This window comes from Ovis aries, chromosome 1 (genome assembly GCF_016772045.2).
Source record: "Ovis aries strain OAR_USU_Benz2616 breed Rambouillet chromosome 1, ARS-UI_Ramb_v3.0, whole genome shotgun sequence".
Taxonomy (NCBI): Eukaryota; Metazoa; Chordata; class Mammalia; order Artiodactyla; family Bovidae; genus Ovis; species Ovis aries.
In genome coordinates this window covers 90697536-90725252 of record NC_056054.1, presented here as the reverse complement: position 1 = coordinate 90725252, position 27717 = coordinate 90697536, and the positions used below count along the sequence as shown (strand labels likewise).

At 37.2% G+C, this 27717-nt stretch overlaps 1 long non-coding RNA gene across 5 annotated transcripts in view; it reads left to right on the top strand.

Moving 5' to 3' along the window:
- LOC105609244 (uncharacterized) overlaps positions 1–27717 on the top strand; it is a 66999-nt gene that overhangs the window by 28328 nt on the left and 10954 nt on the right. For 3 of the 5 annotated variants that reach the window (XR_009599963.1, XR_009599961.1, XR_009599964.1), the window contains 2 exons: positions 1927–6605; positions 7883–8090. This is a non-coding gene — a long non-coding RNA (uncharacterized LOC105609244). Of the gene's footprint in view, positions 1–1926; positions 8091–27717 lie in introns of those variants that run through there. The other 2 variants (XR_006060449.2, XR_009599962.1) reach the window with 2 other exon arrangements.

The following is a 27717-nucleotide window of genomic DNA, read 5'->3' as shown; positions in this document are numbered from 1 at the left end:
TATGTGTCCCCAAGGCCTCACACAGAGCCTGCGACATTATGTCTAAATGCTTGGGGGAAAATCATTGACTATGTTGCATTATTTCTCTGAGAGTAAAACCCTTCGAAGCTTAGAAGTACATTTGTAAGGAATTTTTCTCTTTTAATAATAACTGAGAATTGCAGTGTTCCAGACACAGCTTTTAAGTGCTTTACATGTATTAACTCAGTTAATCCTCACTGTAAGCCTAGAAGGTAAACGCTATTTTTATCCCCATTTTAAAGATACTGAAACTGAAGCACAGAGTGGTCAGATAACTCGCTCATGATCTCATAGCTAATAAGCAGTGGAGCTAAGACTCTCATCCCCAGATTTTGCACTGGGCCTTGTGTCTATTTGGCAAATATTACTGAGCAAACTACCAGGCACCATGACAGGAATGAGCTAGAACATCTTTAATAGAAGGATGTATAGAAAAGAAAGAGATTAATCTCTGTTAAAGTACATAACCCTCTCAAAAACAGAACAAGCTAGGTATAATTATTCCCATTTTATAGATAAGGCAGAGGAAACAAAGTTTGCACAACCGGTCAAAAATCACATAAGCAGTAGAAGGCGTACCTGGAATTCAAAGTCAAGTTTGCACAGCGCTAAAGCTAGTGCTCTTCCCAGCGCATGAGGTTGCCTCTAGAGAAAGCTGCTTGAGATTGCGCCCACAAACTCGTCAAGTGATTTATCTACTCGTTCAATGATCCATAGACGTGAGCATACATAAGAATCACCTGGAAAACTTGTTGAACTCATGGATTCCCAGGTTTCACCATTAGAAATTCTAGTGTGGGGTAGAAATCTTAAACCTGAAGGCTTTTTTTTTTTAAAAAAAAAGCACCCCAGGTGATTCTGATATAGGTGATTCTAGTCTGGCGGCCCCAAAACTTTTGCATTAAACAGAATCACCTGAACGAGTTAATAAACACCAGATTGCTGGACTCCACTCCTAGAATTTCTGATTCAAGAGATCTGGTACAGCCTGAGATTTTTCATTTCTAGCAAGTTCCTTGGTGATACAGAGACCAGCTTTTGTACTCCACTAACTGTCCTAGAACAAAACTCTGCAAGACACTTCACTGGTTTTATTTAATTCGTGATTCCATCACTTTTAAAGCAATTTCCAAAATACACAAGGCCATCCCTCAACACTCTCCTCTTGAGAACTGCAGAAAATACCAAAGTTGGGAATTTGGAGAAAATTTATCTTGGGATGAAATCCTTTGGCAGCTTTAGATGGAGAAGTTCCTGCTTTCAAAGTAATATGATCTTTGACCCACGTACAAAATGCCAAAAGAATTATATGTCTCTAAGTAGGACTGATTCCAGATAAATAATAGAGCAATACTTCCATTTTTAAACCTGTTCTGTGTTTGTGTGTATATTCAATAAAATATAATTTTTGTTTAAAGTTGTTTAGCTTTTAGGAACCTTGGAGGAAAAAGTGTCAGACATATCCAATTTAATAAGGGGTATATTTTAAATTAAAATAAAAAATAGAAATTAAGATTTAGTCTTGTTCCACTGGGAAAATCATCTTAAGTTACCTAATGTTGTCCAAAATTCAGAAACATAATTCATGTGTGTGTGTGTGTGAGTGTGTGCACAAGTATGAGTGTGTTAACTTTGCTTGAGTTCATGGTCCAAACTCAGTAAAGTGCCCAGAATAAGCAAAAAAGCATAAAAGATGAAGATCCCACGATTCAGGGCCCATTTACTTGATGAATTTTTGATATGTTAGGTAATCTTTTCAGCATATGTGATCTATGAAGAGATTTTCCATAAAGGCATTTGGTAAATGAGTTTCTGATGAAATATACTTCCAGACTTTAGTATCTTCAGAAATAATTCCATCCTTTCATATTTTTGCATTTAGAAAATGATTTATGTTCCTTCCAGGTATCCATGAGGAGGGCTGTCAACATTCCATCCTGGAAAACCTTTACTAAGATCGATGTTTCCACAAAGCCTCCTCTTTTGACCCTCTCATTCTTCATTCCAAAACAATGGACTCACATCACCCAGAATTCCACTTTGCTGTGGTAATGAAACTCAGACATCTGATTTACCTTTGTAACTCTCAAATAGCTTTATTGCTTGGAAATCAACTCATCCTCATTTATTTTCCCTTTCTGTTACTTTCAGCTTAAATACACATAAAGAACTCTTCTTTCCTATAGCTATCCACAGGAAGTAAGTATTTTAAAACTATTGAATCAAATGTCTTGGTGTGTAGGGAATTATGTTTTTGCAGACTCTTGATGATTAAGGTTTCTAAGAATGCCAGTGGCCATTAGAGGTTTTTTTCTTTTCCCTACTAAAATAGACCCAACTTCAGGAAAATTTGAGAGAAGTGTAAGGCTGGGCTAACCTGACTTTTACACACAGGCAACGTAGTCAAGCAGACTGTGTGAGTTCAAATTCTGGTTCCTATAGTTACTTGTCATGTAAACTTGTATAGGTTACTTTAATTCTTTGTGTCTTGTCTGTAAAATGAGATTCTAAAAGCACCTACCGCAAAGGGTTACTCTGAGGAGTAAAAGACACTTGGAACAATGCCCTGAACATAATGAATGCTCAATAAGTGTTAGTGGTGCTTGTGTTGTTATCACTGATATTAAAAATTTCATACCATGTTAGCACAGAAATGAGAAGCAATTTGATTTAAGAGGGATAAGTATCAATCATGGCTTGGTTCCTGAAAAATGTCACTAATACTTGTTTAAAAGAAAATAGGATACTTATTAGTCTGACTCCAAATTAAAAGGAGAAAATTCCTTTCTGTCTCAAGCTACTTAAAAAAAATCTTTATTTGTTTATTTATTTATGGCTATTCTGTATGGCATGTAGTTCTCTGACCAGAGATCAAATCTGTGCCCCCTTCCATGGAAGAGTCCTGACCACTGGACCAGCAGGGAATTCCCTAAAGCTACTTCTTAATGCTAAGAAAGCATGAAATGTTATAAAATGTATAATAAACACAATATAACTAAAAAATATTCCTTCAGTTTCCAAAGTGAGGGGATATATGTATACCTACGACTGATTCATGTTGAGGTTTGACAGAAAACAACAAAATTCTGTAAAGCAATTATCCTTCAATAAAAAAAATTAATAAAAAAGAATAACAAAAAAATTCCTTCAAAAAAAAGCCTAGATTTTAGTTATGATGAGAAGCCGTTACATTACTACCTTGAGACATTTGCTGAGAGGGAAGCACAATTATATAATCAAGTATAATGAATGCATAGTCATTTATTTATATTGCAACTTATTCTAGAAAGAAGTAGAGGCTGCTATAATGAGTGAATCATAAGAGAAACATAAAGACAAGAAAATCTTCTAATGTAGTAGGCTAGCTTTCAATGCATATAGAATACGTTGTAAAAAAAATGTTGCAAAGGAATACAAATAAAAAATAGAAAATGCTCCCTCTATGTTTTTATTGCTGGCCCCACATTTCCTTTTTGAAGAATCAAAATTTCACTTGAATCTTTCCCATCCTTCATTCCCCATATTCAGTTGGTAGCCACGACTTCTTAGTTTTGCCTTTGCAGTATTTCTTGGACCCACACCTTTTCTTTATTTCTACTGCCAAGCCCTAGTTCATGTTCTCTCTTTAATATTAATAGTTTCCTATTCATCTCTTTGCCCCAGCCTCTCCCCTCTCCATCCTCCTTCCCTTTACTCCTACCACTGTAACTCATCCAATACAATGCTACTGAATTAATTTTTTTAAAGCATTGATACATCTCTGGCTTTGTCATTTGCTTATTAAAAACCTTCCATGCCTTCTCACTGCTTTCTGTTTTTGATACATTTTTGTTTGTACCTCTTCTCTGTAATGTTTTCTTTCTTATAATAAATTTTATATACATTTGAGCATCTCTACTAGAGAGTAAACTCCTTTCATCATTTCTCCTCCCCCAACATCTAGCATATTGTCTTAAGTTATCAGTAAATGTTGGGGGAAAAAAGAGTAAATAAAACCTGAGTAAAAAAATTTATCTTGTTTATTTGCATTTCTAATTGCTATAACTATATCTTTATAATGACGTAATTTGATGAGGACAAAGATAGATAAAACTTACCAAATTAAGAACATGTAACTAATCTAAGACCTTAATTACAGATCTGCAAGATGGTCACATAATTCCTTTAAATTGAATAGAACACATTTTTTCATCTTGTTGCCTGCTATGTAAGTTGTGCCAACCCAAATATTACTCAAAAGTTAAGGAAAGGCAGTAGAATGGAAAAAAACAACAAGCAGTAATTGAAAATAAAAACGCTTTGAAAGATGGCTTGAAGCCAGAGATCCTAATGAAAATGATAAACCAGAAAGCCTTTACACGTAAGGTAGCAAGCTATTTAGTAAGTTGGATGCCTCTGAGAAAATTTATTAATACTTGACCACTGAAAGAAGAGTAATTCATTTATGCAGACAAACAGCATTCTTGGCTTGTGCATTTACGTGTTGTGTGACGCCAGAGTATGATTTTATGAAGATAAATTTTTAGCTTGTGTACAATTTGCATTGTAGCATGTTCAGTCTCAGAAGAAAATCCATCTGAGGACTTCATCAGATGCTAAACAGAGCTTAGAAAAATAAGCAATTGTTTTAATAACAACTCAGGTAAGGTAAAGATAACCATCTCTTAGTATCTATAATCATTACAAGGATTAAGGTTTGTGTCCTTCCATAAGATGGTAATACCCACAGCTACTTCTAGGCATTGCAATTGCTGCTATATAAATCTCTGAAATATTTCTCTTCGTGGTATCCTAAAAGTTTATTGAATTGAATTTGAATGAAAGATAGGAGCTATATTACATTCAAATTTTTCATATAAGGCATGTATTTGCAAAACAAACCCCCTTCTCCCCGTGAATGTGGGCTTGATTTAATGACTTGCTTCCAAAGAATGGAGTATGGAAAGGGGAAAGTAGTAATGTTACAGTGGAGCAATTCAGCAAACATCATCCTAACCAAGCGATGAAGATTAACACCTTCAGAGATGTCGCAAGAATCACTGAAGAACACTTCACCTCTGTGGGATTCTTTCCCAAAACCTGTATCTCCGGTTTAATCATTTAAAAAAGTCAGATGAAGCCAAACTGAGGGGCACTCTACAGAATGCCTGGCCCAAACTCCCCAAACCATCAAGATTAGAAAACAAGAAAAGATTGAGAAACCGTCACAGTGAAAAGAGACAGTGGATACATGAAAGCTAAGTGCAATGTAGTTGCCTGGATTGGATCCTCAATCAGAAAGAAGTGACAGAAAACTGGCGTAATCCAAATAAAGTCTCTGTGCTCTGCTAAGTCACTTCAGTCGTGTTCGACTCTGTGAGACCCCATAGACAGCAGCCCACGAGGCTCCTCCATCCATGGGATTTTTCAGGCAAGAGTACTGGAGTGGGGTGCCATTCGTTCAGTTAATAGTAATGTGCTAACATTGGTTTCTTAGATTTATCAAATGCACTGTGGAAATGGAAGGTGTTAACAATAAGGGAAGCCGGGTGAAAGGTATGACAACTTTGTAGTATCTTTGAAACTTTTCTGTAAATATTAGATTTGCAAAATAAAGAGTTTATTTTTTTAAATCTCAGTTCTTCTGCCACTGACATGCAGCAGACAGACACTCTCTGCCATTGCTGTCTTGTGCTGTGTTATATCCAGGAGCACTGGTTAACGATGCTGTTTGGTGAAATGGACAAGAACGTGTATAGGAAAAAGCAGTTTTAAGACAGGTCACAGAAATCTTGAAGAAAATCAAAAGCTTTGGAAACAGTGCCAAGATAATACAAATTCATTCCACTGTATTGTGACTCCATTTAAATACAAGTAATTTCTATGGTTATGCTTTTCTCAGGAAAAGTTATATCCTTTTATCGGTGTAGAGTCTTAAACTACTGTTACCCTCTGGGGAGAGCTACATTTTGTTGGATAGTGATAACAAGGTTGCAGCCTACATGTACCCTCTGAAAGAATATGAGCGTTTCACGTTTTTTGTTTTGCTTTGGTTTCGAGTAGAATTTGGCTGCTGACTTCTTTTAAATGTGAGCAAAGGAGATGCCATTTTAAAAGCTGATATAATCCTAAAACTGAAGATCAGAAGACTAGGTCATAGCATTCTCCATCCCATCCTTGTTTCCTCAGTGATGGATTGTCCCTGCTGAATATTCATGATACCATGACTAACTATTCTTGAATGTTTACAAGAATATAACTTTATTACTGCCTTTGGGAGGCTACTTTATATTCTTACGGTAAAATTTCTTCTTGATTAATTTTAATAGTCCTATAAGTGAATTTTGCTCATTATTACCAGTTTACCCTTACCCACTACTCTTAATAGATTTTAATCCTTGTCATACATTTGCAAACACTAATATCGTGGGTTAACCTATATTTTTCTTTCAAAGGGAAAATTTCGAGAACTACTGTGGTTTCTGCATATGTATCAAGAAGAATGCTTTCGTATCAAATCCATTATTGAAAGATTCATTCATCACTGTGCTGAGATGATTACAGATACCTCCTGAAAATCACAAACTCATTGAGTCTGCCACTAGGTAAAGTGTTGCAATAACAAGCCTTATTTTCCTGTGGATTCAAGTAACAAATGTTACCTGATTCTCAGTAGAGATACAGTGAAGGAGCAATGTCTCTTTGGACTAGGACAAACAGTGACAATCAAAAGTATAGAATATCAGGACATCAGGATTCCATATAGCCTGAGCCCCCAAAGAGGGTATGATACTGAAAGACAGACTGTTTGTTTTCCAAAGGCTTTCTTCCTATCTGATACTCCCTGTCCTCAAGCATAATGGGACCTTGGTGGGAGGGAGAAAAGACTTCTGAGGACGAGGGGAAAAAAAGCTCACCATCCTTCCTTCGTTTTCCTCCATCCCTCCTTCCCTCCCCTGTCACCTGGGCAACAGGGCAAGGCTCCATCAGAAAGTTGGCCTCAAAGACTTGAACTCATTGGTGTTGCTGGCTCTGCTCTTTAGGATGGGCTCTAGAACAACACCCGCTGCGCCTTGTGCAGAGAATGGCAATATTTACCTTGCAGGCAAGAAGAACTTTGGAACTTCTGTTCAGTTGTTGAAATGCCAAATAGCTGCTATCTCCAACAAGATGTGCCTGATTTTCCTTACATGAAGACTCATTTGTGTCACCTTAAAAAGCAACTTTCCATGTGGATACATTTCCTTACATGCAAAACATTCCTGCTTCTAACAGAGCAGTTCTGCTTCACTGTAAACCTAGTATTCCTTGATTTGTATTTGATGCAGGGCCTGGTTCTTCATGGGTTCCATGTTTTTCTTTCTTTTATAGGTAAACTTTGCTTATATTGGTGGTGATTTTGTTTCTGCTCTCTCTCTGCATTTAGCAAGGACGCCCACCAGAATGGAAGCTATGAAGAATGGAGACAATTTCCTACTTACAAATATTTCGTATCTCCAGAGTCTAACACAGTACTTGATACATAAAATCTAATTCATTCCTATTAATTAAAATATACAGAAAGTCATTTTCTTTTCCCTTTCTTTCTACAGATGTCCGTCACTAGAGTATGCACCAGAATTCAGGGTTCATACATTGGACAATTCTGTGATGTCCAGGGTTCTACATCACTAATAGGTTCTCAGGAGTTGTGAGCAAATTTACTAAGTGTCTTTCTTGTTGGTTCAACATGGGTTCTCACAAATGACCTGATTCTACAGCAAATATCTATTACCTCTTGGTGTCTGTTATCTACCAACCTATTTCTCTAGGGGCCACTCCTTTTCTAACTTCTCATGTTGCTGAAGTGTTTAGTGTCTTCTATTTCTGACCTCATTTGCAGAAGTGGAACAGCTTAGAAAACCTAAAGCAGTCTCTAGAGAGTTGAAAGCAGACTGGTGAATGACATCATAACTCCAGGGAAGGGATTCAACAAAGGGAGGACCTAGACCAGCCGAAGTCATGAATCAGCCATCTAATCATGTCCACCATCTAGCTCTAGAGGAAGGAATTTCGTGGATACAAATAAAGTCGTTGGAACCCTATGGCAAGTGAGTTGCAAACTTCTCTGTTAACTAAATTCTACTGCATTGACAGGACCCCCTTCCCGGTTCTAATACATCCTTTTAACAATCTCGGTAGCTTTGATGCTGCTGTTTCACTAATGTGGGCACACACCTCCATCCTTTTAACAACCTCGGTAGCTTTGATGCTGCTGTTTCACTAATGTGGGCACACGCCTCCCATCCTTATCTCTTTCCACCAAATCACCCATTAGTAGCTCAGCCTTGTCTCAGTCTAGATTCCCTTCACTTGCCCCTTTTCCCTCACCCCCAACACCTCTGGCTATTTTGTTTCCAACCAACATTATACTGTGGGAAAATGTATTCCGTCTTAAGATTCCAGGGCCTCCCTTGCAATTCTCTCTGGGCCCTGTTCCTTTCCCTAGCTCCTGTTGACTCTGGGCTGGGGGCAGGGTCTGCTCCCCACCTTCTTTCCTAAGCCATTGTTCCTCCAACTTGTGTCTCCACGTCTCCACAATGACCCTACTATGCTCAGTATTTCCAAAGGCCCAAGAGCAACTCCCTATCTTTCATATTCTTTCCTAGTGTACCACACTCAGGAATTCATTTCTTTCTCCAAATTATTTTTATGCATGCCAACTAGCCATCTTGATGCCCGTCTCTCGTTCTCCTACTTTGAACACATTGTTCACTCCACATATGGCTTATTTAATGTAAAAGTCAATTTTGATCTAGAAATCAAAGAAGAAGAAATAAAAAGAAAGGAGAGGGGAGGAGAGGGAGAGGGGGAGAGAAAAATAAGGAGGAGGAGGGGAAGAAGGCAAAATCAAAGGTTTGTTTGCTTACTGGTATAAGCTCAGACTCCTCAGCCTGACATCCAAAATTGCCTATAACATGATCAGAACATTTAACTCCAGTCTTTAGTGTTCTCCCCTTCAACTAGTACAGACTACATACTTTCCCCTTTTGTGAGATTTTCTGCTTTTAGTAATCATAATAATAGCTGCAATGTATAGGGCACTACATCCAGGCATTGCATTAAGCACTTTACACTTCATCAATTGAACAACAGAATGAGGTAGGAACTATTACCCAATTTTAACAGACAAAAATATTGTTATAGGGAGTTATAGGCATTCCTAAATCACATAGCTATTAAGTGACAGATCTCAATATGAGCCCATTCATCTGTTTCCAAAACCCAAGCTCTTCCTTTGTTTGAAATGTATGTACCCCTCTGATAAAAATTCTTCCCATCCTCCAAAAACCATCTCAAATGCATCATCCTTCATAAAACCACTTTTAACCCTCTGACTAAAAGTGATCCTACACCCTTCACAATGCTTAAATTGAACCTCTCCTGTACCAGAAAATTTCTGCCTTAGCATACAGTTCTATAGATACTTTACTTAATCTTTTCAAAGCCAAATTGATAATATAATATGGTTGCCGCCCCACTGAGGCTTACATACCATGTGTTTCTTATTGCCTTTTGTATTCCCTTTGAGCATAGTAGGCATTTATTACATGGTTATTGCACTGAGGCAATATCCATCTGTCTGTCATCAATCATCCATCGAGACACTGGGCTATTTTTACAGTGAATCTGACAGAATGCTTTCCCAGTCCATCGTTCTCAGGATATTGTAGCCACAATGACATCCTGAAACCCATTTTCACAGTTGTCATTTGTGTGGAAAAGAACATGCTCTATACTCAAATTTTTTGCTCAACTAAAATAATAAGCTGTTTACTTATCTCCCTATGTATAATCAAAGGATCTATGTCATCAGCTGCTTTTTTTAAAGTCCCACTTCTAGGATCTGATGTGAAGACAGCTTGCTTTTCGCACAACAGCACTGAGGGAAAACCAGACGTGAGGAATGAGAGGCGAAAGTGACAGAAAGTGGCAGAATCGAGATTTAAAACTAGGTACACTTGTGTTTCCTACAAGTACAGTCTTGCTATTTTGACAATACATCTGGCCACCGGGATTAGAATTTGTGTTTTCCCAAAGCAATTTAGCTGCCCATTGGTAATTTAAGATGGGGGTTTCCTGTTGTATTTTTGGTTTTGATTTTAACATAGGGGAAATGTCTTACCATTTGTCCAAGGAGAATCTCTTTTAAAAACTGTTTCAGATTCTATCCCTGTTATGGATTAATACAAACAGTTCATGTTATTATTTGTCATTTTTCCTATTACATTTCAGAAGACAATTTCAAGTCTGGGGTTTACCCTGCTGTCTTCATTCCTGTATTTTCTATTTATATAAACCGAAATTAAGTGCACCTTTAAGAGCAACATTTAACTGTCCCCATATTCCGTCTTTAACCAGCATTTTTTGAACCAGAGACAGATCTAGTTTGCAACCCAAACCCGTATAGTACATACGGGACCCAAAAGACAAGTTTAATTTGTGTGAATAATAAGAAATTTACTAAAAGGGATCTTACAGTAGGTCTTTATTGCTTTCAGTGAAAGTCGCTCAGTCATGTTCAAATCTTTGTGACCCAGTGGACTGTAGCCCTCTTCCATGGACTCCTCTTCCAAGTAATTCTCCAGGCAAGGATACTGGAATGGGTAATTGTTCCCTTTCCTAGGGGTCTTCCCAAACCAGGGAAGGAACTCAGGTCTCCCACAGGTGGGTTCTTTACCATCTGAGCCACCAGGGAAGCGTTCAGAACGGCACACAAATTTCTTGAGAAGGTGCATACTGTTCTTCATAAAATTGTCCTTCCTTTACCATTTCAGACTCTTCTCTCACCATTTTCTCTTCTCATTTGTATTCCAGACATGCTGAACTTCAGGTCTTTCCAAAGATATGCTTTTTCTCACCTCTGAAACTCTGCACATGTTGATCTTTGCTTCTCTTACTTACCTAGCTAACCCCTATTACTCCTTCAGGGCTAGACTAACACTGCACTTCTTTCTGGGCTTCCTAACGCCACCAATGTCATAATAATCTGGCTTACTTTGCTAATTTCCCACTTGGAATACATGTCCTGTTTATTTGTAATTGCCTGTTAGCTTGCCTGTCTTCCCAATCAGCAAGTCAACTTCCCTGCGGGCAGGAACTATGTCTTGTCCACTCTTTGAGTCCAGGACCTTGGTTGGTATTCAGAACATGGTAGGTTCTTATTACATTTTTACTGGATAAATGAATAAATAGATGAAAGACTGAATTATCTTCTAGATGAGATAGTCAGCTTTGTAGCTTTTAGGTCTAGATCGTCTCCATGACCTTATTATTCCCTAAAGGATTTGAAAGACTGAAATATAGTAGTTTAGCAGCACCAAGATTATTAAAATATTTGGGCAACTGCCAGATTTCTTTTTATCACATGCATATTTTACATCTGGGTATTTTATTTGCATAGGAATAATTCTTCTGGGAAATAATATAGACATTCCTAGTGAGTACACCATCCAAAGAGATGGATCAGCCTAAATTAATCTAAGAAACTAAATATAACTGAGTGGGGAAGAAATGATGCTTTACCGTTATTAAGAGGAAAAGCACATTCTATATTTTTTCTGTAATCAATTGCAAATTTACATTTGATAACTCTGGCTGTTGTTTAATCAAAAATGATTATCTACCTTGATTAAGAGTTTTTTTTTTTTAAGGAAAAGGAATTGCTAATTAGTTTGCTATCACTCTGTTGAAGGTGTTTGCAATTAAATTGAGGAGGTAACGAAAGCTGCAAATGATTCAAATGCTGAAATGTAGTTTCTAAATATTGAAGGAGTTCCTCTTTCAAACTAAGTGAAGTTTTAAACCTCTTTTTAAAAATGCAAACCTTACTACCTAAAAAGCCATTCCTACAGAAAAACAAAATCTGTAAAACTCCTGGTTGATATGAAAGAGGCTGCTCATTCAACATTTTTTAATACACCAGTAGCTAAAAAGGAAAGCAAATTGCTATTTTGTATTTAGATACATGTAGACAAAGTCGTGATATTTTACCATTTTGAATTTGTTCATTCTCTTCATTAATATGGCACTGACAATGTGTAACAGCTTGGGGATGAAAAGAGTTGGACATGTCTTGGTGACTGGACAACAACGTATAACACCTACTCCTGATTAGGTCACTTCAGATCTGGTGCCTGCATGCACCATGACTGGTCACCTCAGTCACGTCCAGCTCTTAGTGACCCCATGCACTGTAGCCCACCAGGCTCCTCTGTCCAAGGGATTCTCCAGGTAAGAGTGTAGGAGTGGGTTGCCATTTTCTTCTCCGGGCCTGGTACCTGAGTCTCCAAAGAGCCTTAAGGTTCACACATTATATGACTTTTATTTCTGTTATTCTTTTCACATGGAGACAATACCAAAGGAATAATCTGCAAGGATGCATCAGTTTCTCTGATAACAACATCTGAAGATGTCTCCTTCTTGGAAACATGAATTGTCTAATATTTTTTTTAATGTATTTTATTGAAGATAGTTGATTTACAGTGCTGGGCTAGTTTCTGGTATATAGCAGAGTGATTCAGTAATAATGAATTGCCTAATTAATTTTGTTCCATCTTAACCATTTTTAAATCTCCAGTTAGCTGTATATACACTGTTGTGTAACAGAGCTCTAGGATTTTTTTCAACTTGCAAAGTTGAAACTTTATATCCATTGAATAATTTCCTGCTTCTACCCCCACCACTCCCAGCCCTAGAAACCACTATTCTATTGACACTTTCTGGATTTCTTCCTCAGTTTAAAAAAATTGTGATAAAGTACACATAACATAAAATTAACCATTTTTAAATGTTTAGGGCAGTGGTGTTAAATATATTCATAATTTTATTCTACCATTACCACACTCATCTCCAGTATGCTTATCATCTTATAAAACTTGAGTTCTATATCTATTGAACAATAACTCCCCATTTATCCTCCCCCAGGCCCTGGAAACCACCATTATAGCTTTCTGTCTTTAAAATGCCTACATTTTGAGGGGGCAGAAATTGACAACCTGGTCTTAAAATTCATATGGAATTGCAAGGGCCCAGAATAGCCAAAACAATCCTGGAAAAGAAGAAAAAGATTGGAGAACTCACACTTTACAGCTTCAAAACTTACTGCAAATCTACAGTAATCAAGACAATGTGATTCTGGTGTAAAGATCAACGGGATAGAATTAAGAGCCCCCAAATATACATCTATGGTCAACTGATTTTTGACAAAAGTACCAAGAAAATCCAGTAGAAAAAGAATAGTCTTCTCAACAAATTGTGCTGAGACAGTTGGATATGCACAAGCAAAAAAGTAAATTTGAACCCTTTCCTCACACCATATACAAAAATTAGCTTGAAATGGGTCAAAGTCTAAATGTGAGAGATAAAATTAAAACTTTTAAAAACATAGGAGAATATCTTTATGAGCTTGGATTAGGAAAGCAACAAAAGAAAAATTGATAAATTGGATTTAATAAAACAATACACTATCAGGAAAATTATAAAAGACAACCCACAGAATTAGATAAACTACTTGCAAATTATATAGCCAATGAAAGTGAAATAAAGTGAAAGTGAAGTTGCTCAGTCGTGTCCGACTCTTTGCGACCCCATGGACTGTAGCCCACCAGGCTCCTCCACCCATGGGATTCTCCAGGCAAGAATACTGGAGTGGGTTGCCATTTCCTTCTCCAGATATAGCCAATGAGGAACATATATCTAGACTATGTTAAAGGTCTTACAACTCAGTAATGAAAAGACAACTAAATCTAAAAGTGAGCAAAGAATTTGAATAGACATTTCTCTAAAGAAAATATATAAATAACCACTAAGTATATGAAAAAAGATCAATATTATTAATCATTAGGGAAATGCAAGTCAAAATCACAATGAGATGCTATGTCACACTCCTCAGGATGACTAAAATCAGTCAGACAGACAATAACGAGTGTTGGTGAGAATATGGAGAAATTATGCCCTTCATACATCGTTGATAGTAACATAAGTGATACAACCATTTGGAAAACCGTTAGTTTCTTGAAATGTTAAATATAAAGTTACTACATGACCCTGAAATTCTATTCCTAGGTATCTGCCAAGAAGAAAACAAATGTCCTCACAAGGACTTGTGTGCAAATGCTTATAGCAGCATTATTCACAATAGTCAAAAAGTGGAAATCACACATATGTCCATCAATGGTGACTGGATTAAAAAAATGGAACAATGAAATATCATTCACCAATAAAAAGAATCAAAGTACTGATACATTTCAACATGGATGATCCTTACAATATGGATGAATTTCAAAAACATCTTATTCAAAGAAGTCAGGCACAAAAGAACACATATTACAGGATTCCAGTTATACTGAATATCTAAAAAAGCAAATCTGTAGAGGCAGAAAATACTTCAGTGGTTCCCTAGGACTGGGAGTGGGAATGGAAAGTGACTGAATGGGCATGAGATTTCTTTTTCTGGTGATGAAAATATTCTAAAATCAGACTGTGATGATGGCTGCACAACTTTGTAAATATACTAAAAGTCATTTAATCATACACTGAAAATGAATGAATTTTGTGAAATATATACAAAGTATATATATATGGATAAAATATACCTCAACAAAGGATAAAGTATACCTCAACAAAGCTACTAATAAGAATAACATTTTTTAAAAGCTATATTAGAAATAGAAAGGACCTAGAGATCACCCAGTCTAAAACTTCTCATTTTATAGATGAAGTAAATGAGGTCAAGTCAGGCTCAATGAGGTGCCTAAGGTCATAAGAGCAACTATTATCCTAATATGATACAGAACCCAGGTATTTGGAAGTTAGCATATTTACCAAGCCTCTTTCCTGGATATACATTCCTAGACTGCTGAAACTAGGAGGGGTCACCTTTTATGACGTCACAGCACTGAGAATATTTCCTGTATGGCCTTTAATACAGCTTGTCATTGTCCTTTTTTTCTGAGAGGACAGCCAGCTCCATGAGAAATGATCCTTTTCCGTTTTTGCTCACCATTTTATCCCGAATGCCTAGTACAGAGTGCAGGAGAAAGGTGGACTCTCAATAATAATAGTATTTGTTAAATGAGTGAATAAATGAACAAACTGATGAACCTGAATAGGTCATATAGTTTATTCACAATAGTCATCGTGCAGTCATGCTCCAAGGAAATCTTCTGATGGCAAAACTGGGTGACACTGTGCACAGAGGTCTTCAGAAATACACATTACCCTCTGCAAGGGAAGGCTGAGTATTTCACTGGATTTTATAATAAGAATAAATAGCTTCTTTGGATTGACAGGAGGGGCAATATCAAAGGAAAAGACCCTCTTGGCTTTGGCAAACTATATGGAAAGAAGAAGAGAACTTCTGGAGAGCCCTCTCCTAAGAGAACAAAAGCTTGTAAAAAGCTGTAGACCAGGACAGCTGACGTAAGAACTTCTTAGGCTCTGCAACTGCTCAGCTGGTTACTCCTGTTATCTTTCTGGTAAAGGAGGAGACATGTATTGGGGGGGGGGGGTGTGGAGAGAATCCAGGGATCGGCAAGAGTCACACAATTTTAAATGTTTTTTAATTGTCTCAATTTGAAGTATCACGAAGCTGACCAAAAAATTAGCCAAATATAGAACATCCTACTCCTTGGAAGGAAAGTTATAACCAAGCTAGGCAGCATATTAAAAAGCAGAGACATTACTTTGCCAGCAAAGTTCCATCTAGTCAAGGCTATGGTTTTCCAGTAGTCATGTATGGATGTGCAAGTTGGACTATAAAGAAAGCTAAGTGCCAAAAAATTGATGCTTTTGAACTATGGTGTTGGAGAAGACTTTTGAGAGTCCCTTGGACTGCAAGGAGATCCAACCAGTCCATCCTAAAGGAGATCAGTCCTGAGTGTTCATTGGAAGGACTGATGCTGAAGCTGAAACTCCAATACTTTGGCCACTTGAAGTGAAGAACTGACTCATTTGAAAAGACCCTGATGCTGGGAAAGAGTGAATGCAGGAAGAGAAGGGGATGACAGAGGATAAGATGGTTGGATCGCATCACCAACTCAATGGACATGAGTTTGGGTAAACTCCAGGAGTTGGTGATGCACAGGGAGGCCTGGTGTGCTGCGATTCATGGGGTTGCAGAGTCGGACACGACTGAGCGACTGAACTGAACTGAACTGATTATTAATAAAATATAAGACTATGAATGATTTTTCCTAATTAAACAACTTTTGGATCTCTCCATTGGCAATGCATTGTTGTAATTTTCACAGTTCCCATACCAAGAAACACGATGCTAGGGGAGGATAAGTGCTGAACCCATTCAGGCTCTTCGGGTGTAAGTAACATAGGATAATCTGCTCTGTGTGTGTGTGTGTGTGTGTGTGTGTGTGTGTGTGTATGAGGCAGCTCTTAAAACTTAAGGAAAAGATGAGGAAGCAGGACCTCAGAAGAAGAAGGAACTTGAATAACTCCAAGGATCCAGAGAACTGAAATGAATAGAGAGCCTCTTCAAGGCATCACAGTTGGAATAAATCTGTCCCATCATTTCCCAACATTGTGTCAATCACTCGCAGTGCAAATTCCAGAAGAATCTGATTGGTTGAGATTGATCACATGCCCATTACTTGGCCAAGGAGTACCAGGCAGCTTCACTAATGATCCCATCAAGACTGCATGTGGCAGGGAGGGACAATTCCCCAGGAAAAAATGAATTTCCAGAATAAGGGTGGATACAAGTTACAGACATCCCCATGAAAGTGTTAAATAGATGAGCCATCAAGCCAGAGTATTATGAAAGCATAGTCTTAACCAATTTGTGGAGAGTTACAGTTACATTTTCAAAGCAAGTAACATTTAAACAGAGAATTTCTGGGAGCATTTTCTGTAAAATCCTTCCCATCACATATCCAGAATCAAGCAAAATTAGACCTTCTAATTTGACGTTCTCAAAGATCAACAGTTTTTTTCTTAAATAAATTCTAAATCTTGAGGTAGTCAGAAGGAACTAAAATTCTTAAATAAATCAACATGTGATGATGATAATAATAAAAGCCAACCTATTGTTAGAAACATGCTTTTTTATATTTCAGACACTATGACCACATTATATCATTTAAACCTGTCAAGAACTGGTGAGGCTGCACTGGATCCCTTTATGGGAGAAACTCCAGTTTCTCCCTCACAAAAGGTAATGATCAACAACTTGCCTAAAATGCCCACAAAAGGTAGTGCCTTGGGATTCAAACTCAGGCTGGTCTGATTCCAATGCCCATTTTTGTAACAAACACGCACTAAAAACTCGTGACATCTTTACCATAACAAATCAACTATACGTTCTTTTGTTACTTTTGTTTTAAAGTCCAAATGAGTTTAAGCTGACTTATTTCTATTTGAATGGTAATATTGTTAAGGCTGTAAAAAAAATCTAAAAATTTTCAAAATTAAAAATCAGTCTTAGGACCCTAAACTTACATATATAAAAATTAACTCAAGATGGAATGAAGACCTAAAGTAACAACTGAGACTGTAATACTTTTAAAGGAAAACATGAGGGAAAATATTCACAAAATTGGATTTGGCAATGATTTCTTGGATACGACAACAAAAGTACAGACAGTTAAAGCAAAAATAGACAAATGAAACCAAATTGAACTTAAAAATTTCTGCACATCAAAAGAAACAATCAACAGAGAAAAAAGGCAATCTATGGAATGAAAGAAAATATTTGCAAATCATATATCTGATAAGGGATTAATACCCAGAATAAACAAAGAACTTCTAAAACTTAATAATCTGGTTTAAAATGACAAAGAATGTGAATAGATAATTCTCCAAAGAAGACATACAAATGGCCAAAAAATAGATGAAAAGATGCTATTTATCACTAACCATCTGGGTAACGCAAAGCAAACCATGATCATATACCACCCCATTTATGTTAGAATGGCCATTATTAAAAAAAAAAAAAACAAACAGAAAAGAACAGGTGTTGGCAAGGATGTGGAGAACTTGGAACTCCTATGGATTGGCGGTGAAAATGTAAAATGGTATATCCACTATGGAAAACAATATGGAGGTTCCTCAAAAGATAAAGCATAGAATTCCCTGGTGGCTCAGATGGTAAAGCATCTGCCTGTCATGCGGAAGACCTGGGTTTGATCCCTGGGTCGGGAAGATCCCCTGAGGAAGGAGATGGCAACCCGCTTCAGTACTCTTGCCTGGAAAATTCCATGGACAGAGGAGCCTCGTAGGCTGCAGCCCATGGGGTTGCAAAGAGGCAGACACAACTGAGCAACTTCACCATATGATACAGCAGTTCTACTTCTGGGTAAATATACAGAAGAATTAAAAATAGAATCTTGAAGAGATGTTTATGCAGCACTCTTCACAATAGCCAAGAGATGGAAGCAACTCAACTGTCCACTGATGTACAAATAAACAAAATGTGGTATATACTTACAATGGAATTTTATCCAACATTAAAAAAGAAGGAAATTCTGTCACATGCTATAACATGGATGAACCTTGAGGACATTATGCTACATTAAATAAGCCAGTCATAAAAAGACAACTATATGATTTCACTAACATGAAGTGTCCAAAGGAGTCAAACTTTTACAAACAGAAAACGTAATTGTGGTCACCACAGGCTGGAGATGGAGGGGGAAGTGGGTGGTGTTGTTCAATGGGTATAGAGTTTCAGTTTTGCAAGATGGAAAAGTTCTGGGGATCTACTGCACAATTGTGCATATAGTAACAATATCATGCTATATACTTGGAAAAAGTTCAGATGGTAAATTTTGTTTTTTTAACTACAAGTCTTTTTAAAAATATTTATTTATTTATTTAATGTATTTGGCTGTACCAGGTCTTAATTGGAGCATGCGGAATCTTAAATCTTAGTTGGAGCATGTTGGATCTAGTTTCCTGACTAGGGATCGAACCTGGCCCCCCTGCATTGGGAGTGCAGTCTTAGACACTAGACCACCAGGGCAGTTCCTAACTACAAGCTTTTAGAAAGCACTGTTGGCTCAGGTTAAGTGTACGGTCACATGAATTCTCCAGTTCCTAACACATAACTTACTATCAAGTCCAGTCACTGTCAACCCATATCTGTGAGAATGGTGTTTTATTATTTATTTATTTATTTATTTTTTTGGTGTTTTATTTTTAATCTTAAATGGAAGACTTTGCATTTATTGCTTTGAAATTTCATCATTCAGCCTTTAACTCATCATTCCAAGTTTGAGATAACATAGCCTCTTTAGGTCATTGATGAGTCCCACCAAATTTATATGATCTAAAGCATCTGTTTAATACAGTTCATATAATTCTATCCAAGTTACTGGAAATAGGACTTAGCAACCAAAGTGAAGGTCTACAAATGACCTCTCTGCAAGCACTTTCTCTGTACTTTTGTTTCTAATATACTTATTCAACCAACTCCGGTATTTATTTATGAAACTTTTATTGATTATCTACCATGTGCCAGCCACCGTGCTTGGTGTTGATACAATTATAAACATTACCCACTCACACACACACACACACACACACACACACACACACACACACATAGACTCTATTGTCTCTTTCTTCAAGCAGTCCATATTTCTGCAGTTATTAACAAATATATCATAAGAGACCATAAAATGCTTCTCTGAAATTTCAGAAACAATGATCCTTAAATTAAATACTAAAATAGCAGTTGTATAGCAAAGGTGAAGTCTGCCTTCCCCTCAAATCCAGGTTGATTGACCTTTTTCTATGATTGCTATGACAAACTCGTATGAATACATTTAATTTTGCTTCATACTTTTATGGTCTGGCTTGCCTTCAACTATTTTTTTTTAAATTTTAACCAATCGTTAAACAACTTTTATGCTGAACTTAAATATTCAGCAAAGAAGTAAAGGTTCTGTTTGGTTTGAATTTGCACAGTTCATTAAACCCACGGTTTTCATTACAGTAATATTTAGAGGACGAATTATCCCTAGTAATTACAGAGTATGAAGCAATTTAAATGTCATTTCAGCACAGGTTAGAAGCAAATTTACCTATTAAATTATGGCTGTTTTACTTTCACTGGTCATTGAATAATTACAAACTGCACATGACACAATTTCAAAGATGAAAAATAGATGCCATGGCAGTAGCTTTGCATCAATTCAGGACAGTCTGAACTTTTCTTAAAAATGTCAAAAACTTCTGTATTTTCAAGTTGTAGTTGCAAATGTGATTTTCAAGTAATTTATCTCACTAAAATTTTTCAAAAACTTAGACTCTATTTAGAAGCTTAATGAACATTTAAAATAGAAATTAACAACTTTTATTCCAAAAAAGGACTCAGTTTGTTAGCTGGACAATGATAATACAGTATTAGGTTTCACCAAATATTGCAATTATTATTACATCAGAAATGATGGAAAATGAGCAATTTCATACAGTATATATATCCCAGCATATTGTAGGGCTTTACAAATAGAAATTAATTTTTTAAAACTTTAAATAGAATTTAAAACATGATGTGAGATTTGGAAAAATCTGTAATTTCACCACATAAAAACAAATTCTATGACTATTTCTATACATTCCCTCCCATTATTTCCTCTTGTACATATTTTTACATGCTTACAGTCATGAAGTGAAGTGAAGTCGCTCAGTCGTGTCCGACTCTTTGCGACCCCATGGACTGTAGCCTACCAGGCTCCTCCCTCCATGGGATTCTAGTGTACATAAATGTTTGCATACATAAAATTTAAAATCTTACATCATTTATATTTTAAATGTTGATATAATCTTTGTCTTTGTAATTTTAATAATTGCATTAACTACTAATTAAATTTATTGTATTTACTTACTCATTCACGTATTATTAAACATTTAGGTTGCTTCTAGCTTTTTAACATTACAAATGTTTTGGTGACCATTCCAAGTTGCTAAGAAAAGCTGCCTTATATTTATATAATCCATTAAAAAAAATCTATGCCTCTGTATTTTTCCACTGTTTGGATTTTTTTAATCAAGCAAATTATGATGAATACTCCAGTTATATCAGGAGATAGAAAGCAACTCCACAAGTTTTTCTCTGTAATTTGCCATTACCACTCAAAACTGATTTCTTTTATAGTCATTAATTCACAATGACAACATAATAACAATTTTTCAGAGCTCACATTCTATCACTAAACTTTACACAGAGCTTGTATTTAAAATGTCAGAATTCATTCCTGTCCTTAAGAACATCTTTTTTTTTTTTTGCTTCTGATGATTGATTCAAAATTCAGTTTTATAAATCTTAATTCTCACATCTATTTCAGTTGCAAACTGAATCCTCAAGATAAGAAAGAGTTTAGAATTTAAAATTTGTTCTTATTAGGTTGACATAGACAACAGAATCAGATATTGTTACTTTTCGATATTTTTTTACACACTGAAAAAAAAAGAATTATGCAACCAGAAGTTTACACTTTTCTATCGGACTATTGATACATTAGAATTATTAATTTCTAAAGAATGTTGTTTTTGTGTATTTTAAAGACAATGTGTTCAGTTCGTTCTTAAGTTAGACTCATACAACATCTTGTTCTGGCCTAGATTTTATATTCTCACATGTGAAAGTAGAAAAGACTGCCAAAGCAATGGAGACACAGACATAGAGAACAGACTGTGGACACAGTGGAGGAAGGAGAGGGTGGGACGAATCGGGAGAGTAGCATGGAAACATAGTTACAGTACATGGAAACTTATATATTACATGGAAACATACACATTGCATTACCGTATGTAATAGCCAGTGGGGAATTTGCTGTATGACTCAGGGAGCTCAAACCCTGTTCTCTGTGACAACCTAGAAGGGTGAGATGGAATGGGAGATGGGAGCGAGGGTCAAGAGGGAGGGGACATATGTATACCTATGACTGATTCATGTTGATGTATGGCAGAGAACAACACAATATTGTAAAGTAATTATCCTCCAATTAAAAATAAATAAATAAAAAATAAAAGACTGCCAAAGTATAGTGTAAACTAGAGGTAATCACAGTGCAACCTATTATCCACCTCTGGGCCTCACTTCCAGCATGTCTGCAGTCAGCAAGTTAACTGGAGTTCTAGAACTCATGATTCAGCGGATCAACTATTCACCATTATTCTACCTCCAAAGTGTTATAAGATGAGTAATGTGCAGGCCTCTTTGTTTTGATTGTTTAATCCAGAATGATGGAAGTAGAAATACACGTCATCTTTCACTCATTCCCTTTAACAATTCTTGATGCTAATAATCATTGGCAATACCTACATAGTTAATAAGAACGCAGAATCTAGAATTAGAATGAGCCATTTTTATAGAGAATGTCCCAATCTACTTTCTGTCCACTATCAAATACTCTATGAGGACACACCACTCAATCTGACAAATATTTGAGTGCCTTTCCTATGTAGGGTAAGATGTATGTCAAAGAAAGCTGTGCCCTTGATTTTTTACATTTTTCCCAGTTTAACAAAGGGCTAAATTCTTCCAAAACACATCCTGTGGCTGAGAATGTTTTTGTTAGTAGTTATGCAACCTTATGAAAAAGCACGGTCTTCTCCAAATTGGATACACTATAAATTGAAGACATTAGTCATAGCTGGTGCTTTTTTCTTCTATTTGAAACACACATACTTTAATACTTTCTTTCAGGCCAAATTTTAAGTGGTGTATTGAAATATTGGAGATGAAATACTGTATGTTAAAAAAAAAAAAAGCTTGGACAGATCCTATACTTTAAAAAGCAATATGCATCAGAAGGAGAAGAAACAGCAGTGTCGTCTTTTCACATTTCAACCCGGCAGGCATCCACGTATAATTTAACAAAATGCAATATGATACAGTGCTCATTTGTATACTCAGCGTGTAATTATTATGAGCACTTGTCATGGATGTCACATTGTAATCATCACTGTGGGGGATACAAGGGAAAGAAGGGTCCATCCTTGCCCCCAAGCAGCTTACAGCACCTTTGAGGAAATAAAACAAGCATGAAAGGTTTACTAACAGAGTGGACTGCTAACTCTAGGACACAGATAACAGTGCTTCAGGAAGGCATGCGGGAGTGGTCCCGGGAGGGCTGTAGAGAAGCAGTGTGGCTTGGGCTGGCTCTTAAGAATGAGTAGGATTTAGCTAGGGGAGGAGAGCTGGGGAGGGCACCTGGCCTGAGGAGAACATTTAAGAAAAGGGGGACTGTATGATGACAGTGTCCAGGGGCTGGGGAGTGAGTGATGGATAAACTGAAGTGGAGGGTCATGCCATGGAAAAGCGAGGTGGAATGAGATTTGGATAGGGAGGATCAGAGAAGGCAACTGACTCATCGACACCCACTCTATGCCAGGCCCTTTATTTATCTTATTGAATTCTTCCAAAATCTCTATTACTTCCCAGCTTCATAGATGAGAAAACTGAGGCTCAGACAGATTATATGATTGTTTTCAAGGTCCTAAGACTGGCAGCTGACAGCAACAGGATTCACACTCAAATCTGTCAGCATACCCTTGGTCTGTTGGCTATACTAGTTCCTTTAAAGGTTTTGCTAAGGACTTGAACTGGATTTTGGATGAATGTCTGAACAGGGAACTGAGGAAGGCATAACCAAACCATGGTGCCTTGTCCTGTGAGTGCATTAGCCTCCAATGGCCCGAGATCCTAAACAAATATAAAATAAGTCCAAAACGCACTAATTTTGTTAGATCACAAATCTCATGAATCTCAAGGTTTGTAATGATTAAAAAAAGTCAGGCTAAAGTTCAAAGGTGCTTGAGTTTTACATATTACGTAATTTAACATCACATTTTAATTTAGTTTTGTAGAATATAGTCTTAGTTAAACCCTGTTCTGAAAAGTTTTCAGGTCTTCTCTGAAATTATCTACACTAAACTTCATGCCAGTAAATTTTCTGGAGGAGGACGAATAATGGATTTTTTTGTTTGATAACAATATTTACAGGCATCATCTGGTCTCAGTTGCGGAAGGCTGGTATTCTAAAACCATGAGACAACATAAGTTCATTTTTTTTTCCTAATTAAAAAAATAGCTGACTAGACAGTAAAAAGAAAAGAATCCCCTTTTTCGTCTGCAGTGCTTTTTTCACTATTCCTTCTTTGCTGGACATCATAATAGCTACAATATACTGTACACTAAAAAAGGAATGTGGTAGTTAAATATTCATGGCCACTTGCTATTCAGTGTGTGTTTTTATTATATTTGGCAAATAGCAAGCTGTCTAATGATTCATTTAACCCAGTTTACAAATATCCAGTGTCTAATTTTTAATCTATCGCTGACAGATTTCTGCTTTTTCTGAAAAAGAAGGCATCAGCCTTGCCTTTATGGAGCCTTTCAGCCTCTTGGAAGTCCATCTGAAGGTCCCAGGTGCATAGGTTTTAGGATCTCAAGTCTCAAGAGTGAGCAGAGTGCAGCAAGTGTAGACCAGAGGGAACGTGGAGACACTTTCATCCCCAGGAGAACAGTCTCTCCAAAATACAAATCAGGGTTAATGGGATAGAAAGGTCAAGGGAAGAATTCTGCTCATCTGCTTTCTGTTTTATTGTTATAAAAAGGATGGCATTTTTCAGAGATTATTCCCTTAGCAAGGCGAAGAGAAAATGAAACAGAGAAAGGGGAAAAGTGTTTCCTAAAATGTATTTATCGTTGGGCCTAGAAGGGCTGGCTTCCTGGGTGGCCGTGTGACCTGAGTGGTCATGCAGTGCCTTGCATTCAGAAGGGTCTCGTACTTGGTTTAATGCTCTACCCCGTCACTGTCTAGAAATTCTTGATACTGTTTGAACCAGGCAGCTCATGTTCTCATATTTCACTAGGGCCTACAAATTATGTAGCTGGTCTTGCAGGCTTTTGAAGTACCTGATGAAAAAGCAGCTCATTTTGCTCTAAACAAAAGGCTCCTATTAAGTTGGCTGAAGAAGGCAATACCAGAAACCGAAAGAAATAGAAGGAGGAGGGAACAAACGAAACAGTCAATGCAACACAATTTCTCGTGACTAATAGTGATGCAGAAGCAACCTGTTCTCAAGGGAAAAAGAGAAATATGGCTGGAAAGAGAATGATATTATTTGCCACCTCTTCCCATGTAGCTTCTTTTTATCCATGTTCTATATTCTTTGTTTATACCCTCCCTGCCTCTGTTCTGCTCTTTGCTAATACTCATTTGGACATAGTCTGTAACCTTGCTTATACAACCCACAATTGCAACTGATATTAAAGGTAAAGGATCTTATATTGATACTATTAAGACTGAGAGTCTTACCATTATTTCTTTGTTCTCAATTGTGGACATAAATAAAAGAACAACCAGATGAGAAAAGCAACGGCTATTTATTCTAAGCAAGGGAGTCAGCTACCGTCCCTAGCATTTTGGCAGAGACTCAAAGACAGGCAGAGGAGTAGGAAAGCTCTACAGTGGGAAAAGGAAGGCTTCAGATGTGCCTTGTTGGGAGGCTGCTGGCCTGGGGAAGCTGTAGGCAAGCCAACGAGAAGGGGGGCATCCATTGTGATTGGTTAGGGGGCCCTATTTGTTTTCTTCTGATTGGTCCCAAGCTGGAAGTAGAGACAAAAGTTAGGGAGGCTCTCAGTGATTAATTATGTCCTGACTATTTGGGGCTGACTGTTACAGAGGTCATTATTTAGCTTCCTGGATGGTAACAGAGATAGTCATCTGACTTCATATAAGTCTGACTTCTGATAGAATTGCTTTCCTGGGCTGTCTGTTATGGATAAGTGGTTGGCTTCCTGGGCAGGTTGGCTGCAGGTTGTGGGTCAGAGTTCCTTTTTTACATGGTCTGGCCATTCTCTATTTTTGTGTATTCAGTCTCTCACAAGATACCCCTTAATAACAGGGCCTTTTTGGTCTGGTTAGAATAAATTTCCTATTTCAAATGATCTCTATATAATGTGTTTTCTTCCCTCCTAGTCCAGGTGGCAATTATTTTTCATACTTGTACCAGATAATGTATTGCTTATGTCATAGTCTTACTAAAAAGGCAATATTAGCCAATTAATTCCTAGAGTTAATGTATTAGGAGAAGAAAACAACCTGATTAAACCAAGCCTTTCATAATTCCTTTGTTCTGCTTCAGGGAAAACAATATGTGTCCCTCAATTTTCCCTCAGATGTATAAATTGCCTTGGAGATGTCACCACCAAACTTTTTTGGAGACAGACCAAGGGGGGCTGACCTTGGGGGTCAGGGCAGATGTGGCCCCAACTTTCCTGCCAGTACACCTCAAGTATAAGATGTAGATCTCCTTCGGGTCAAACAGGAGGCATGGTGGAGGTGTTTGGTGTCAGATGAACCTGGGTTTGGAATGATGGGAAAAAGCTGCCCCTTGGTCTCCTCCTAGGCAAGAGCCGAAAGCTAGCCATCAATTCTTAACAAATAACTGGGCATCATTTTTCCCTGCTTAACCTCTGTAGACTAAGACTACTGTGTCTGACGGAGTTTTTGTTGCATCATGATTCCACTTGATAGACATAGATTTCTGGTTGATGGTTGTTATGATTGATAGTTATAATTCTGGTTGATGGTTGTTATGATTGATAGTTATAATTCTGGTTGATGGTTGCACTACAGGCAAATTATCTACCAACTGAGCTATCAGGGAAGCCTGGTTATAATGGTAGCTGAGTTTTAAAGTCTTAACTGAATTAGTAGAGTTAAGCTCCAAAACCATCAGGTTAAAAAGTATCCATAATTCATATTAATTTCATCAGTAGACTAAAAGTTCAAGGCCTGGGTCATGAAATAAAGTAAGGATTGTTGTTCCTACCAAGATTTATTGAGTAGCATTTAAAAATAAATGTTAATGCTTGATGAAATATGTAATTACTCTAAAAATACATATAATTTATAGAGTAGACTAGAAAACATAGAATATGTGTAATTCTAAAGCTTCTAGCAGCCACATTCACTATTTCTACTCATGCTGCTGTGAGCTCATTGTTTTCTTTCTTTGCCTGCGCTCCTGCCAAAGCCAGCATCCTAGGCCAAGTTCTCACCCTGTCAAGTCTAGGTTGTTGCAATAGCCTCTTCCCTACCTTTACCACAGTTCTTCTATACAGCTGTCAAGAAGAGTTTTCACAAACATTTTTCCATGACATCCTCAAGGCCTCAGCAACTCAGTGACATAATAAACATAACTAACATGTGGTTACTTCATATGTACCAGGCCTTGTGCTACTTATGTGCAGTATAGTGTTAGGAGGTGAGTTCTACAATTCTGAGAAATAGAAACAACTACCGAGAAAGTTAAGCAACTCACTGAAGATCACATCACCAGAAGGTGTGGACCTCAAAGCCAAATCCCTTCTCTTAAACACGAAGCTCTTCTGTATAGTAGAAAGAGCATCAGAGAGGCATAGGCTTGAGCTATCTCTGCCATTTGCTAGTTATGTGGCCTTGCGCAGCTTAACCTACCCTGGTCTCGGTTGTTTCATATGTAAAATGTGAACATTTTGAGTTCTGGAGGATGTAGCAGACCTGGGATTCAAACCAGCTATCAAGTCTGCCTCTTAACCACCATGCAAAGCAATTTAAGTGACTTGCACCAAATCTGGAACAGAGTAGGTTCTCGATAAAGCTGGTTAACTAGAGAAAATAAATTCTTAGAGTAGTTCCCAAGGTTCTCCATTGGGTACATCCTCTT